Raw genomic sequence first — 16020 nt, 5'->3', positions numbered from 1 at the left:
AAATTTTGTCTTCAAAAAAGTTTTAGATCACAGTAATGTCACATATGCACTATAGGGGCCTCCCACATATCCAACCTCAAACCCTTTTCCTACTTCCATAGCAATCATCTTTTTACATGGTCATGTTATATTTGCTACAGCTGATGTACCAATATTGAAAATAGCTACCAAAAAATAAAACAAAATGAAATTTATATATATATAAGAAAATAGCTACCAAACATGGTTCCATTTTGGTTTACATTATGGTTTATATTTTAGACTGTACACCTTTCTAAATTTTTAGTCACATTATGGTTTACATTATGGTTTACATTTTAGACTATATACTTCTGTAAATTTTTGGTGAAATTTAACATGTCTTATATCCATCATTTCATGATATTGTGGAACACTATGCTCATGAGCCCATGTGCCTAAAATTTCAACTAGGCCTAGAGCTGCAGGGTACCTAAGAGTTACTTCCTGAGACCCTCCATGTTGCTCAAATGTGGCCACTCTCTAAACCAAACTCAGCATGTAAATACATTACCTTCCCTCCAGCATGGGAAATTACTCCTGGGGATGAGCCTCCCTGGCACTGAGGGATTACTGCCACTCACCAACTGGTGATGCAACTAGAAAAAGACCTTGAATAAAAGGTAGAAATGGTGAAGACAAATGAATTTATATGTCTAAGAGACTTCAAAATGAGTTGGGAGGTCATCAGAGGGGTCATGCTTACACACATCTCAGCAAGATCCCAGATACAGCCAAAGTAGATACAACCCCAGGTACTGGTGCTTCTAAGGGCTACAGAGACACACAAGTTCTATGGTCATGGCAGATGGCTCTGGAGTTCAGTGTCTTGCCATTGGGCCTACTTTGGAATTTGTGCTCCTACGTGTGATGGTATTGGACTCAGATATGAACTTTCTACACATGCCTCTTCTGTCACTTTTACTGAACCTGTGGTTGGCCCTGGGATTGGTGTATACTCAGAAGAGTTGAATCTCTGTACCAGCCATGTGCCAACTGGGCCCTGAGCCTCAGCAGAGTTGCAACACCTACTCTTCGGTTTGTTGGACTTACCCAGATTGGCTAACAGGGAGGTGAAGATGGTCAACCACCACACCAGGGAACCCAGAGTGCCTACACTTGCAAGCAGGAGAATCACATCCATCAGCCATGTGGGCTCTAAGTCCCATCTCGATTTAGAAGTAGAGTGTACATCACCATCACAGGGTGCCCTGGATGAATAAAATATGGATTAGAATGGATTTATTGGTATTCTGCTATAGATCTATTGTGCCTCTAGCAATGGAAGAAATTGTATCATTGATGTGGAGACAGTGGTCACAGTAGTTGCTGAGGGCATGGAGAGGGAAGAAAGATGTGATGTGGGGGCTTTTTTGGGACTTGGCATTGTCCTACATGATACTGCCCAGACAGATGCCAGACATTATATATCCTGCCATAATCCACTGAATATACTGGGGGAGAGTGTAAACTACAATGTAAAGTATAATCCATGCAGTGGAACAGTGCTGCAATGTAGTCACCAAATGCAGTGAATGTGCCACAATGATGAAAGAGGTTGATGATGTGGGAGTAGTGAGTGGTGTGGGGGGTATATAGGAACCTCTTATATTTTTTAATGTAACATTTTTTGTGATGTATGTATCTTTAAAAAATTAGAGAAATTTTTTTCAGTGTTTGATTTTTCCCTCTTTAGTTTTTAAAAAATGTTACATTAAAACATATGAGGTCCCCATATACCCCCACCCCCTCACCCCACTCCTCCCACATCAGCAACCTCTATTATCATCATGGGACATTCATTGCATTTGTTGAATATATTTTAGAGCACCATGTCTTTTACCTGTGAGTCCCCCCACCAAGAGGTGGGGACCCAACACCCTACTTATGTAGCCTAATCAAAGCCCTAATCATAATTTAATCAAGTACAGAGCAGTTTACAAATAAAGCCCATTACCTATTTTTGGAATTAATAACTAGATCAAACTGCTACAAGGCCCTGTCTGACCTCTACTTCTCCTGCATGAAGCCCTTTCTGAACCTGTGCTTCCCTACAACACATCCCTAGGCCCTCCCCAATTTCCTCTTTCTGAGATTGTCATGTCAACTGATTATGCTGCTAGGAATGGGTGTGCTTACTACTCCATATTTAATGAGACTCCTCCCTTTTTTAGGAGTTACCAGGGGTTAAAACTGGAACCTCAAACGTGGGAAGGAGTTACTCAGCCACTGAGCTTCATCTGCATCCAGTGAACCCTTTTTGACTGTGTGAGAGGTGCTCCTCACATAAGTCTGATTGCCTATCCTGCCTTCATAGCACTTCTACAGTGACCAAGCTGGAGTGGGAGAGTGAATGGGAGCAAACTCAGAGCATATGCCACAGACTTCCAGACTTCTTAGAAGCAAAAATGGTACTAAGATTATTGTATGCCTTTGATGTCTTCTTAGAGAGCTCAAATGATTGGTTAAATTTTACAGCTCAAGGTCATGTTTTGGAGAGAGAAGTCCTGGAGGTAAGCTTTTTAGTTAAAAATGAGTAGGTCCTTTGGGGAAGGTTAGTTGAGTTGGCACAAGAAATAAGGGGTGAAAGACTAAATAGTAGCACAAGGTCAGAAGTTAAAGGATTGGAGAAATGTTACTCACAGCCCGTCCTGGTTTATCAACCACTTTTGGTTAATTGTGCCATGGGTTTAAAGTAGATACCCAAATCATTGGTAGGCATGGTTTGGACAAGACTGAATATCATTGAAGCCCTTACTGAATTCAGGAGAACCAGAAATGATAAGGAGGAAAAGCTGAGGGCAAGACACTATCTCAGACTTTTCACTTAAATGGCTGGGATTCATAAAGAAGAGCAAAGAATGGCTTTATCCTAAGGATAAGTTGCAACCAAGTAGATGAGATCGAGTGTAGGAAAATTAATTTTCTATTTCAAAATCTATGTCTCAGGGCAATATTGATATCCTTTTTGAGGGCACAGTTTGTATAGTTTATGGTATATAACCTTATGTGAGAGTCACCTGTGCCCTTGTGCATAAGCCTGGTACTTAAACCAATATCCCCACATAATCTTGCCAAAACTGGAGATTACTGTACTTACTGATAGTTTGTGAGATAGGTGGGCTGTTTTTGAATTATTCTCATATTTATAACACAGTTGGTGGGAAGAAACAAACCTTAGTTCTTCACCTCTATTTGATAGATACCCACTCTTCTTTGAAAATGCAAGATTATTGCTCTGGCAGATAAATATCTTTTGGGTTGTAGAACTAGCAACCCATACTATTTACCTAGTTACCAGTGTACACACAAGATGCAATAAACTCCTGTGTCTTATTCTGACATTTCTCTTTGTATGATAAGTATACTACAGATTTAAGGTACTTAGAGTTAGTCAATATTAAATGTTTGGAAAAACTGCAAAATTACTACAAACAATACAAATATGTTAAAAAGGAGTAATAAAATGTTAAAATACAATGATAGCTTTAGAAAGCTATCACAAAAACTGAAGGAATGATGTAAAAAAAGTTATAAACTCTAGGTTAGATAAAGGAGAAAGCGGAGGGAAATTATGTAACTCAAGTAGTTGAGTTCTAACCCACCACATAGGAGGTTACTAGTTTGGCTCCTGGTGCCTCCTAAGAAGACAGTGATCTGGCATTGCAGGTAGGTGTGGCAAGCGGACACAAGAAGATGATGCAACAAGAGACACAAGAAAGAAAACAATGAGAGACACAACAAAGCAGGGAATGGAGGTGGCTCATATGATTAGGCACTCCCACATCAGAGTTCCAGGGTTTGTTTCCCAGTCCTTCCTAAAGAAATAGTGAAGAGAAAGAGACACAGCCAGTGCAAACAATGAGGGGATAAAGATAAAACATATCTTTTAAAAAAGAAGAAAGCTGAGACACCTTGACCTGCCAAACTGGGAAAATGATCATTGCTGCTTAACCGTATTCATCCTTTTTTAAATCCACAGTCATGTGCTCAGCAGCCATCTTGAGCCTCCATGCATCCTCTAAGCACTCTTTCCTGGACTCTGACTTTTACTCACATCTCTTGTACCTTTGCTATCTATGGATTGGTTTTCAAAATGCTTTGCAGAAACCTAAAAAAGCCTCATAGTGTACAGCCATCCTTGTGGAGAAAACAGAGGAGCTGAACCCAGAGGAATCCAGGAAGCTTGAACCCTCACAGACATTGGCAGCCGTCTTGCTCTAACACATGAAAAGACTTTGGTGAGGGAAATAACTTATTCTTTATGGCCTGGTATATGTAACCTCCTACCCCAAATAAATACCCTTTATAAAAACCAAAAACCAAAACCATCACAAACAATGCTTTGCAGTGCAGATCTATGGCCCTGGGGTTTGCAGTAGGGTTTGTGCTGATGCTGCCCCAATGCTTCACACCCAGCAAGCTCATGCCAATCCCATATTACCCCCACCCAGCACCATTCCAGATAGGACTTAGTGCAACAGTGGATTCTGATTAAGGTGGGGACAGAGATCCTGAAGTTCTTTCCAAGGGAGAAGAGGAAATGTGTCTATTTCCAAGACTTTGGGAAAGCTTAGATTGAGGTGCTTCCAGGCATTTAGGTGATCTTTCTTTCAGTTGGCTATTACTTGGGCATAGAACCACTTCTTCATTCTCCCCTGCAAAAGAGCTCGATTTCTGTAAACATACCCTACCCTAGAGTGACTCCCTGCTCTGTCTCCCATTGGTCTTCACCCACTCAACTCTAAGTTCCATGAAAGTAAGCCACTCAGCCAGCTCTCCTCTCATTCTTGAGAATGGATTTCAGCACAGGGCAGATCTGCAGCCAGCCTGGGCCCTCTGATGTGGAGGAAATGAAGCTCATATCTGCAGCTCTGATCCAGTGGGTGACTGGAGGACAATGAGGAGAACTCAGGATGGGGAGGGACTGCTGAGCAAGCAGCTCATGCTTGGGCTGGACCAAAAGAGGAAGGCAGTGGCTTGGGGCTGGGAATCAGTGAGGCTGATTCCCCAGATGTGCCACTGCTGCCACCAGTAATCTCTCATGACTTCTTCCCTTCTGAATCCTGCCAGTCTGTGCAGGAGAAACAATGGGCCACTGGTCTATCTGTGTGCTTGTATTTCTATTTCCCAGAGTGTTGTTTCTCCATCTACACATAGGTCCTCTGGAGTTGTTGAATGCCATGCGTGTTTGCTAGAGATCAGTGGCCATGAACATGTCTAAGGTGGCCTGAGGCATGGGTGATTGGTCTTGTACTCGAGACTGAAGAACACCGAGAGTGTGTAGAATGAGGCCCAATTGCAAAGGGAAGGGATAGTTCCCTCATCTCATCACTGTTGTACCAGTGAAGGCAACAAAGGACAAGGGGGGCTCCTTTTGGGCACTATTTACATGTAGGTGCCAAGGGGATTTAGGGCTCCAGTGACCAAGAAGAGGTCTAGCATGTGAGGGTTCTTTGCTTCCACAATTGGAATCTCTGCTGCCCCTACCACGCCTGGGCTTGTGCTGATTGGGGAGATCCAATGTGTGGTTGAGACAGTTACCTACCTGTGCCCCAATGGACGTGGAGTGTGGTAGAGATGATGGTACTAGTGCAGGTCTATTGCAGAGGGATAGGAAGCACTGGCTTAAGGGAGCTATGCTCTGGGCAGGTGCCACCAAAAGAAGAGGCGGGAGAGAAAGAGAAAGAGCATGCATGCATGGGAAAAAATGCTGCTGTCAAAAGCCTACAACACCTAGTATTCCCAAGCAGTCTCCAAGTACTAACCAGACCCCACCCAGATTAGCTTTAGAAATCAGACATCAGTCTATATCAGACATGTTCAGGGTGATATAGCCATAGACGCTGGTTGTCACAGCCTGGAGCCTCAAGAAACTGTGCTGTGCAGTCCTGCTGAAACTTGTCCAGCTATAGGGTCTTTCGACCCCTGAAGCCCAGATCTGGGCCACTGCATCTGCTAACTGCCACTAGGCAACTGGGTGCCCTGGCCACCGTGGTACACCTCAATCTTGGGTTTTACTCACACCCTGAGGACCAGGGTGGCAGCTAGAAGGCAGGCCAGGCATTGAGATGGCTGACAGTGCCCAGCTACCCATATAGCAAACCAGAAGCCAAGGTCTCCCTGGGATACCAGGTCCTTTGCTAGGCAGTTTCCAAAGAGGCTTGTCTCCACTTGGATTCTGACATCTCACCAAGTCAGAGATCCTCAGGGTGTGTGACCTTGAACCCTCTTCTGCCCCAGTGTGCCCAGCCTGGCTTAGTTCCTGGAAAACCCCCATGCCCATCCAACAGCCACACACCCCCATTCCCAGCCCTCAAGTGCCCCACACACATCCCTGCTGGGTCCAACTAGAACCACTAATGTACCCTGACAACCTGACCAGTGGGTAGTTCCCTAGCACTGCAGACCCTTCCTAGAATGTCCTTGGGCAGCCCACCTGGTCAAGGCTCCACCAACCCAGCAAACTTGACTGAATGCACCAGGCTAGTGTCAGAAGGATTCCCAAGGCCTCATTTTCCACCCAACACTCAGGGACATCACTCCTCTAGAGAGGCCAGGCTAAGCTGTCCCCAGCCTATCTTTCCATAGGGTACACCCATCCCACAAGGTGTCCTCCCACCCTTGTGGCCACAGCACTCTTGCTAGTGGTCTCCATAAAATGACTACACCTGTTATGGTCCAGGCTCTGCCCTCAGTCGTCAGAACCCAATTGGAATTGCTCAAAGTGGAAAGCTGGCATGTATTCAGAGGGCTGGGGCTGGGGGAGCCACTGGCACCAAGATCCCACCTTGTCCTCCTGTACAAATTCAAGCAACACACACTCACTATGCAGTGGGGCATCTGTTCAACTCAGCAGCTGGAGCCAAAGTGTGGCTCTGTTGCAGTCCACTATAGTGGGAAACCCCAACTACAACTGTGGTAGAGACTGGTGGACTTGGGCTTGGAGGCAGGTCATCTGTAGCTATGAGTGTCTGAGAGGAGATGCCCCTGGAGCTGGGAACTGGATGGCCTTGGATAGGCATACCTCAAGGGGTCTGCAAGGAGAGGTGGGGTTCTGGAGCGTCAAAAGGTACTGTTAGAAAGACCCTTGAGGCTTATGGCTATGATCCTGGTGGTGCAGTTGAGTTAGGCATGGTGCTGCCCTAACACTCCACCCCACCCAAAAGCCTTCACCCACAACATCCACACCCCCATGGGCACCACCCCACTATGCTTCCCTGACACAGTGGATTCTGCCCTGGGTGGTCACAGAGCTCTTGATCATCCTTCTGAGGGTGGCTGGAATACATTTGATGCTGTTTCCAAGACCTCACGATTGCATCAGGCACTTCCTGCCTTTTTGGGGTTCCTTTTTCTAATGGGCTTTCTCTTGGGGGATACTTTAGAATTCTCCCCAGCAAGGGAGCCCTCCCTCTGCAAACCTTCCAGATGGCCAGAATGAATCCATGCTCTGTTTGTCAGTGATCTCCACCCACTTGACTCTAAGCTCCATTAGCTCAGGCCACTCAGCCCTCTCTTACCTCATCCTGGAGAACAAATCCCAGCACAAGGTCAACTGCAGCCAGCTTGAGCCCTCTGACCTGAGGGAAGGAGGCCCAGGGGTGTGGTTTCTGGGCCAGGAATTAGCAGAGGTTGGGGGATTTGCCTTTGCTGCTGGCAGTCTCTCTTGGCATCTTCATATTGGAATCCTGCTGTCTTGTGTAGGTTGGGGCCCTTGGATATGTCTGTCTCCCTTTCTGCTTGCCAGTCTGCCTTCCCACCTGCTTGACTGTTTTCTAGGCAATTTGTTCTTTGTACAAATGGAACGGATTTTGCTGGTATCACAATAAGAAAAATTTGTCAGCTCTGTCAGCATTTAACCATCACTCCACATCATCCCAGAGGAAGTGTCAATATGGTGGACCACACTGGCTTACTGGATATTTTGCCTAGTGTCTCAAGGAAACCACATTATAGATAAGAGGGATAGAGTCCACTGGTCATGGGAGACACCTTTTGAAGCACAAGGACTTCCCAAACAGTGCCTCAACCTTGGGGAAGAAATGCTTCCTTTGTATTGAAAGCCTAAATGTTACCAGGCCATCCCCAGAAGAAGTTCCACATGACTACTGTTACAAAATGGTGGGGTTTGATTCTAAGGATTGTTTCCTTTGAGCGCAACTGAACATAATATTACAACGGGCAACAACATTATTTCAGGACATGACAGAATAGCCTAATATACAATAACTGGTACTTACAGGGGGCACACTGGAGAACCTAATATGCTGGGGAAGTCACAGGCACACCTAGAGACCATCTCCCAGTCTTGTTTACTCCCAGTTCTATTGTGTATGCATGCCTCAGTATGTTTCCATTCCACAGCCTAGTGCATATGTTAGGTCTAATGGAAATGTCTGATCATCCTTAAATGCAGAAACTGGAAATACTTAGTCGCAGATGCTTATCAGGGAGATAACTTTCATTGCCAGATCCTCATGTGCTGTGGTGAATACTGAACATTCAAACAGCATAAATCTCTCATCTCCAAGGAGAAGCATGCAGAATTGCCAACTTCTAATACTGGCATAAGAACTTGGCCTTCCTGGAAGACTGGTCATGATGGAATCTTTTGCACTACTGTTTTGAACAATTTGGACACTTCTTTCTGTGAAAGAAATAAAGTGTTCATTTACTAAAAGTTGTGCCTCAGCTTGTTTCCCATTATGCACCATAGAGCAAACTACTCCACAGGTTTTAGTCTTGCAAGCAGAATGCATGGGGAAGTACAGAATGGAGTTGGTGTTTTTTGTTTGTTTGTTTGTTTGTTTTGGCCATTCTTTTCATTGCTCTTGCATTCCTTTTGTACAAGAGCATTTCGGACAAAACAGAACTGATGTCCTTGTGGGCTAAACTGAAGTTTCACCCCTGCCCTACCAGAATGGGTAGAGGTAATGGCCCACAGGTGGAGGACCTAGACATGTTGTTTCCATCCAATGGAGGAAGGGTGGCAATAAATGGGACTTTGAGAAACCTACCCAGGAATTCTAGGGAGTTAGCTGGATAGTGACACACTGAGGTCAATGAGATTGGGATTTCAACTACCTGGAACACGTAGATGAGAACTCCAGTGGAGAACTTTGGGAAAAATATAAGCTAGAATAAGATCCAGAGGCTCAGTAGGGACAATCTTCCTCTTCCAGTTCCCCTCCCCTCAGTTGCCAAATATGGGGAGTAGTGGGGGAAGAGCAAGTTGGAAAGCTCTTGCCTCCATCTTCAAATGTGAGGGGAGACTCTGGCCCTGGAAGGTTTCTCTTAACCAAGACATGACTGAATTGAAAATAGGTGAGAATTGTGGTCAAGAAACCCAATAATCCTCCAGGACCATAGGTCATATGCCCCAGTGCATAGACAATTTGAGGTGAGTGAACAAAGCTTTATAGCATTGTTGGATACAGACATCCAAGTCACTATCATTCCAGTAGATGAAGAGGGGAGACCTTGGGCATTCCACAAGTGTATGTGGATGGAAGGTTAGTGCCACCCTGTTCATTGGTCCATTTGGTTTCTGGCCACCTCTGTGGTCATGCTTCCTGCCATAGAATACATTGTAGCCATTGATATCCTGCTCCACTGCACACCCCAGGCATGAAAACAAGTATAAGCTTCCCAATCCCAGCAAATTCTGGTTATCATGGTTGGGGGAGAGCTGGACTCAACATCTCCCATTACTCCCACATCTTTGCATTGTCCAACAGTGGCAATACTCCTTCCTGGTGGAGAAAGGGAACTCATAAAAGACCTTGTTTCTGCAGCTGTCCTCTGTTCCACTATCTCCACCTATAGTAGCCTGTTGTGGCCATTGGAAAAAGCAAGTGGAGCATGGTAACTAATTGAGGACTATTGGTATTTGAGTGCAGAAATATTGCCTTTGGCACCTGCAGTACCAGACATTGTGACACTCTTGGAAACCATCATGGCTTCCCGAAGAAGACAAGATGAATGTTCTTTCCAATGGCAAGACCTACACTGGATCTTCATTGGACAGCCACATGGGTATTTAAACTCAACCACTATCTGCCATCAATGGGAGGGACAGGATTTGAGTAAGCTACACCTGCCCAAAGAACTCCAAGTGCTCTGTTATATTGATGATCTCATGTTGGTGGGCCAGTGTGAGGAACAAATTACCCAGGGACAGTATGCATTGCTAAGTGGGAATTGACAATTAGTTTGGCCATAAATTCTAACCAGATGCAAGTTCCAGCTCAACAGGTGAATTTCTTTGGTGGTATATCAGCCCAAGGCAGCACTGGATTCCTGAGGCAGTTCAAGAGAAATTAGTGTTCCTAAAGTCACCCACTTCCAGAAAGGAAGCCCAATGTTTCATTAGGCTATTTGTATATAGATGCTGGCATATTCCATATCTTCACATCCTCCTGGCACCTCTATATTGGGCCATAGGGAAAGCAGAGCTACAGTGCTTTTATGCCATCAAGTTCCCAGACAAAACCCAGAATTTGTCCTTCAAAAGGAAACTTCTGATATGCTATTGGGCCTTGATGGAAATGGAAAAGGTAAGGATTACAGAGAGCTCTCAGATCCTCCTGAGTCTAGAATTCCTCATCAGATACTGGGTCCTGGGTAATCAGTACACTATCCAGGATGAGCCCAATGACAGAGAATCATCAAGTGGAAGTGGTAAATTAAAGACTATTCTTGCCTGGGCCTCCAAAGAATGACATGCTGTCATGAAATGGTGGTATAAGCATCCCTCAACAATGATCCTGTTGTAATATGAGATGAAGGCCCTCCACTGCCTGCACTGGAGTAGAGAGGGCCCCAATTCAAGGAAGCCCACCAGGTGCTGTTTCACTGATGAATAAGCCAAGCTGAAGCCCTTGGCATCCCATTGGTAGCAGCTGTTGTGTACATAGGCTCAGAAAGACAATAAACCACTTATAGTATGGGAGAAAGTACCCCCATGGGCTGAACTATGAGTGATGCATAATTCTAGAACACTTGGACCCAAGAACCCAAGCCCACGATGTAACTGTTTACTGCCTCATGGTGGTAATCAAACAATATCATGTCAGGAGCATGGGCAGAACATGATTGGAGAATCAAAAGTTCTCATGTGTGGCAAAGGGGCTTATGGAAACAACTGGCATTGTGGAAAGGCACAATCTATGTTACTCATGTTGATGTCAAGGACATGGAATATATAATGATAGACATCTATGGAATGTCATAACCGATGCAGGATCATCAAGATGCATTGCATATCTAATGAGGCTGGAGATCCTGGTGGGAGAGAGTCTGAGGATAATTCCTCCCTGTAGGATCAGAATAATGAACTTTCCCTCAGTGACATCCATGAAATAACTGAATTTCCTATGACTCTTCCTGTTGTTGGGTGGGTCCATCAATGAACTAGACATGAAAATGCTGACAACATGATATTACAGTCCCAGAAACATGGAGTACCTCTCTCATTAAATTTCTAGTATATAGAAATTGAAGTTTATTTTAACTCTGGGCACTGTGACCTTAGTAAAGTTACTAATTACCTCTAAATGTTTTTGCTAGTGGTTTCTGTATACCCAATCACGTCATTTGCAATAAAGATGTTTTCCAAGTTTTCTGATTTTTCTTTCCACTCTTTGATCTATTACACTAAGTCCACCATTATATTGCTATATAACTGAAGTGATGAGAGAAGACATCCTTTTCTTGCTCTCTATTTAGGGTAAAGTATTCTTGTCTTTCAATATTTAATAAAATATGAGGTGCAGGGGTGAAAACAGAAATACCTCTAGTAGTCCCAATTTCAATAGGAAAGCATTCAGCAGTCTTTTAAAATTATGTATCTAGCTACGAAGTACCTAGAGAGAAACTCCAGATTATACTTTTTCAAAATTAAGATCAGGGAATGGTTTTCCACAGCTGTACCCTCATAATGGCATTGCCTATGGGCCTTGTAGTTGTGGGAATCTATTCCTTATTTTATTATGAACAAGATGAGCTTCTGCAGTGGTCTCAGACTGATACTCCCTATTGGGCCATTAGCAATGGGCAAGGGGAATATTCTGGACTTCTGCTTGGCTCAGTGAATTGCTATCTGCAGGGCCCTCTTACACACTGATACAGAATCTAGTCAGTGAAATGAAGTACTTGTTCCTCTAAGATCAGAAACAAAGCAACTATGTCTGTTCTTATTTTTCAGATATTTAATCACTGACTCAAATATCCATCACTGACCCATTCAAGGTAGCCACAGCACCTTATCCATTTACTTTAGAAGACCCCCAAATCAAAAATTTCACATATTCTTCTATTTCCAAACTTATAGCATTTCCACCACTGACCTTCATAACTCGGTCATGAGATACTTGATCACTTGCCCAAATTCCTCCAATAGCCCTCATAGAAACAAGACATAAGCTCCCCAATCACTGAATAAATAATTTTCCTTTGAAAACATTCTCCATTATGAATTTTCTGGATCACCCCCAAGGAGTTCCATCCTTCTAGTAAAGATTTTTCTCTCTTATTTCATGTTTTCTAGTTGGTTGTCTCAGGTGAAAAAATCTAACGAAAACTTTCCCACATAGAAGGCAACAATATGGTTTCTCTCCAAAGTGAGTTTCATTGTATTGTTTGTGAACAGAGATTTCAATAAAGGCTACAGCTCTTACATGGCATTGATACGATTTACTTCTAATATGATTCTGCTTATGTCACTGAGTATTTTCCAAGTGGTTTGCTGAAATATGGTTTGTTTCTCATGTTAATTAATGCATGTTGAGTCACTGGATCTGTAAGTGGAATCATCATGCAAATAATGACATTAAAAGGAATTATTTTTGGGTGCAAGATCTCTACTTTCAGGAATTAAATGAAAGACTATAAAATATTCATCCACATACACAAAAGTCTTCATGTCCCTACATATGAATCCTAGACTATTCTCTAGTGATAGTATCGAACAAAAATCTTGCCCACGTTAGTTTCATATACACTATTATCTTGCATACATGGAGATTTGCTTTATTATAGCATCTCAATTGCAGACCCATCTAATGAAGTTTGAGATTCAAGGTGTTTTAAAGTTTATGTATGTGAATGATGTTTATGCAATTGCCTTTTTATAAGAAATCATTAAAGTTTTGCATTTGGTTTAATTTTTCCCTAATTTCAAACTATTAGAGATTTTTGATGGGTTAGCATTAATCCCTAAATATTTTATTTTTTATTCAATTCTCTCTCTTAAAAGATACATAGATCACAAAAAAAGTTACATTAAAAATTATAATGGTGTTTATGTGTGATGAATCTGGACTCAGATGGGATCTCCCTTCATAAGACTTTCATGCTAATCTGCTGGAGGTGCAGTTAACGTTGGGGTTTAAGATATATTTAGGGGATTTGAATCTCTGGACTGACAATGTGATAGCCAGGCCCTGAGCCTCAACAGACTCCAGCACCTACAATCTGATTTATTGGACTTACCACACTCAGCTAAGATGGAGTTGAAGAAGGACAACCACCACACCATGGAGCCTAGAGTGCTTACTACTGAAAGTGGGAGGATTGCATCCAGCATCCATGTGGAATCTGAGCCTCCTCTTGACATAGAGGTGCAATGGACACAACCAATCCAATGTCCACATAGAAGAGGTGGCATTGGATTGGGAAAAGTGGACATGGTGGACGATGGGTATGGGGAAAGGCAGGAAGAGATGAGAGGTGGAGGCGTATTTGGGACATGGAGCTGCCCTGGATGGCGCCTCAGAGGTAATCACCGGACATCGTAAATCCTCACAGGGCCCACTGGATGGAATGGAGGAGAGTATGGGCCATGATGTGGACCATTGTCTATGAGGTGCAGAGGTGCCCAAAGATGTACTTTTACCAAATCCAATGGATGTGTCATGATGATGGGAACGAGTGTTGTTGGGGGGGGAGAGGGGAGGGGGGTGGGGTTGAATGGGACCTCACATATATATTTTTAATGTAATATTATTACAAAGTCAATAAAAAAAAAGAAAGAAAAAAAACACAGTAAAAGAGTGAATAGGAATAATTTTTATGATGTTATACAAATGTTTATAGCATAGAAAAAAATTTTAGGGATAGGATGATATGCCAAATGCAATATTGCTGTATCTCAAACAACTCTGAAGGTAAGATAAGGTACTTTGGAGATATGTTATATGGAAATGGTATTGGAGAACTCAGAAAATAGGTTGAATATTATGAAGACAATTGTGATAAATTTGAATAAAGAATAATTCTATGACATGAGAATGGAACAAATCAATCAATATCAATTAATATTTTATATGATAAGATTTAAATAGGAATAAAATTAAATTTCTAAATTGAAAAAAAAATTATAAGAAGTTTCCACATACCCCACCCCCCACACCCCCACTCCTCCCACATTAACAACCTCTTTCATCATTGTGGCACAGTCATTGCATTTAGTCATCATATTTTGAAGCACTGCTGCACCACATAGATTATAGTTACATTGCAGATTACACTCTCCCCCAGTCCATTCAGTGGGTTATGGCAGGATACATCATGTCCAGCATCTGTCCCTGCAATATCATTTAGGACAACTCCAAGTCCCAAAAATGCCCCACATCGCATCTCCTCTTCCCTCTCCCTCCCCTCAGCGATACCATGGCCACTTTCTCCAGATCAATGCTATAGTTTCTTCCATTACTACTATAATTCTATAGTAGAATACCAGTAAATTCACTCTAATCCCCAAATAAATTACAGTTAGTTGATTGTACTGATTTCCTAATTCATTCCATCCCTAGGTAACTGTTTGGAAAACTAGAGTTCTCTCCATTGATGCTTACTGATGACATAATGTTAGAAGTGTCTTTCCTGACGAAAGCTTGCATTAACATCATTTCTTGTTTCTTAAATCCATTTTACCTTTTGGTAAAAATTGTAGGGGCCTTGACAATGCATTTGCCTGGGCTCTTTTTTTTTTTTGCCTGGACTCTTAATAGCCGGTGAATGTCTGGGTAATGTGCACTTGCTATCCTCACTGCACATTTAGGAGTTTATAATGATTTTGAAATTTCTCACTGGACAAATTGCCGCAATCTATATTAAGAGGCAAAACAGATTTTACCCAGGGAACTCATGACCTGGGTTTGCCTCTTTTGGCAGATTGTTGCTACCTTGGCTTGTTTTAAGATAGGGAAACATAATTAGAAATCTATCAAATAGGAGAATTTACTGAATCTACTGCCAGGACCAGAATTGTATCACAATAGTCTTTAGATTCATTGTCTAAACTTCTTTTAGAAAATAGCATCGCCAAACTTGATTATATATTAGCTGAACAAGGGCTCATTTTTTACATTGATAGCTGGAAAATGTGCTTACTAAAAATTTCTTCCCTTAAGCAGCTCAGAAAATTCTAATACACTAATTCATCTGGTTTTCTATTAATCTAATTTTAGAAGTTTACTCTTTGCACTTAGTTCCCCAAAGGATATTAAGTGGAAATTCTCAATTTTGTTTACAGGAATAAGATAATGTCTCTAAGCAAAACCAGAGAGAATGGTGTCAGAAGAACCCAGTAAATCTGTAACTATCCTCAGAGACCAAAATTACTTGATATTCTTTAATGGTTGGCTGAGAAAGGAGTCATAGAAACCTTGGACTAGTCACCTGCACATCAATATCTAAACTGTGGTTTTTTAGCTGGTGAAGGGCATGTTTAATATGCTTGAGACAATGCAGTAGTGAGAATCTATACATATACTCATAAAGCCCCTGGAAGCATCACTTTGTTTTTAAATTTTTTAACTTGTGTTTTTCTCACCTACACCATTTTCTTCTTATTTTGCCTATTAAAACTCTAGCTCCCATTCTCACTGAACTGGCTTGGAGAAGAGTCCCACAGGTCCTTGCTTGTGCACTCGCAATAAATCACCTTCTCTCTGAGAGATGTCTTTGTCCTCTGTCCACCATATCTGGCATTGGGAA

General features: G+C 42.6%; 1 protein-coding gene across 1 annotated transcript in view; it reads left to right on the top strand.

Moving 5' to 3' along the window:
• The window catches only part of LOC101431117 (zinc finger protein 791-like), a 67049-nt gene extending 58348 nt beyond the window's left edge, over positions 1-8701 (top strand). The window contains exons 8-9 of the transcript XR_011646454.1: positions 2193-2531; positions 4001-8701. The gene's annotated coding sequence lies outside the window, so the exon portion shown is untranslated. The remainder of the gene's footprint in view (positions 1-2192; positions 2532-4000) is intronic.
• The last annotated feature ends 7319 nt before the right edge of the window (positions 8702-16020 follow it).

This window comes from Dasypus novemcinctus, chromosome 19 (assembly GCF_030445035.2).
Source record: "Dasypus novemcinctus isolate mDasNov1 chromosome 19, mDasNov1.1.hap2, whole genome shotgun sequence".
Classification (NCBI taxonomy): domain Eukaryota; kingdom Metazoa; phylum Chordata; class Mammalia; order Cingulata; family Dasypodidae; genus Dasypus; species Dasypus novemcinctus.
Note: the sequence above shows the minus strand (reverse complement) of the source record. Positions and strands in the feature narration are given on the sequence as shown.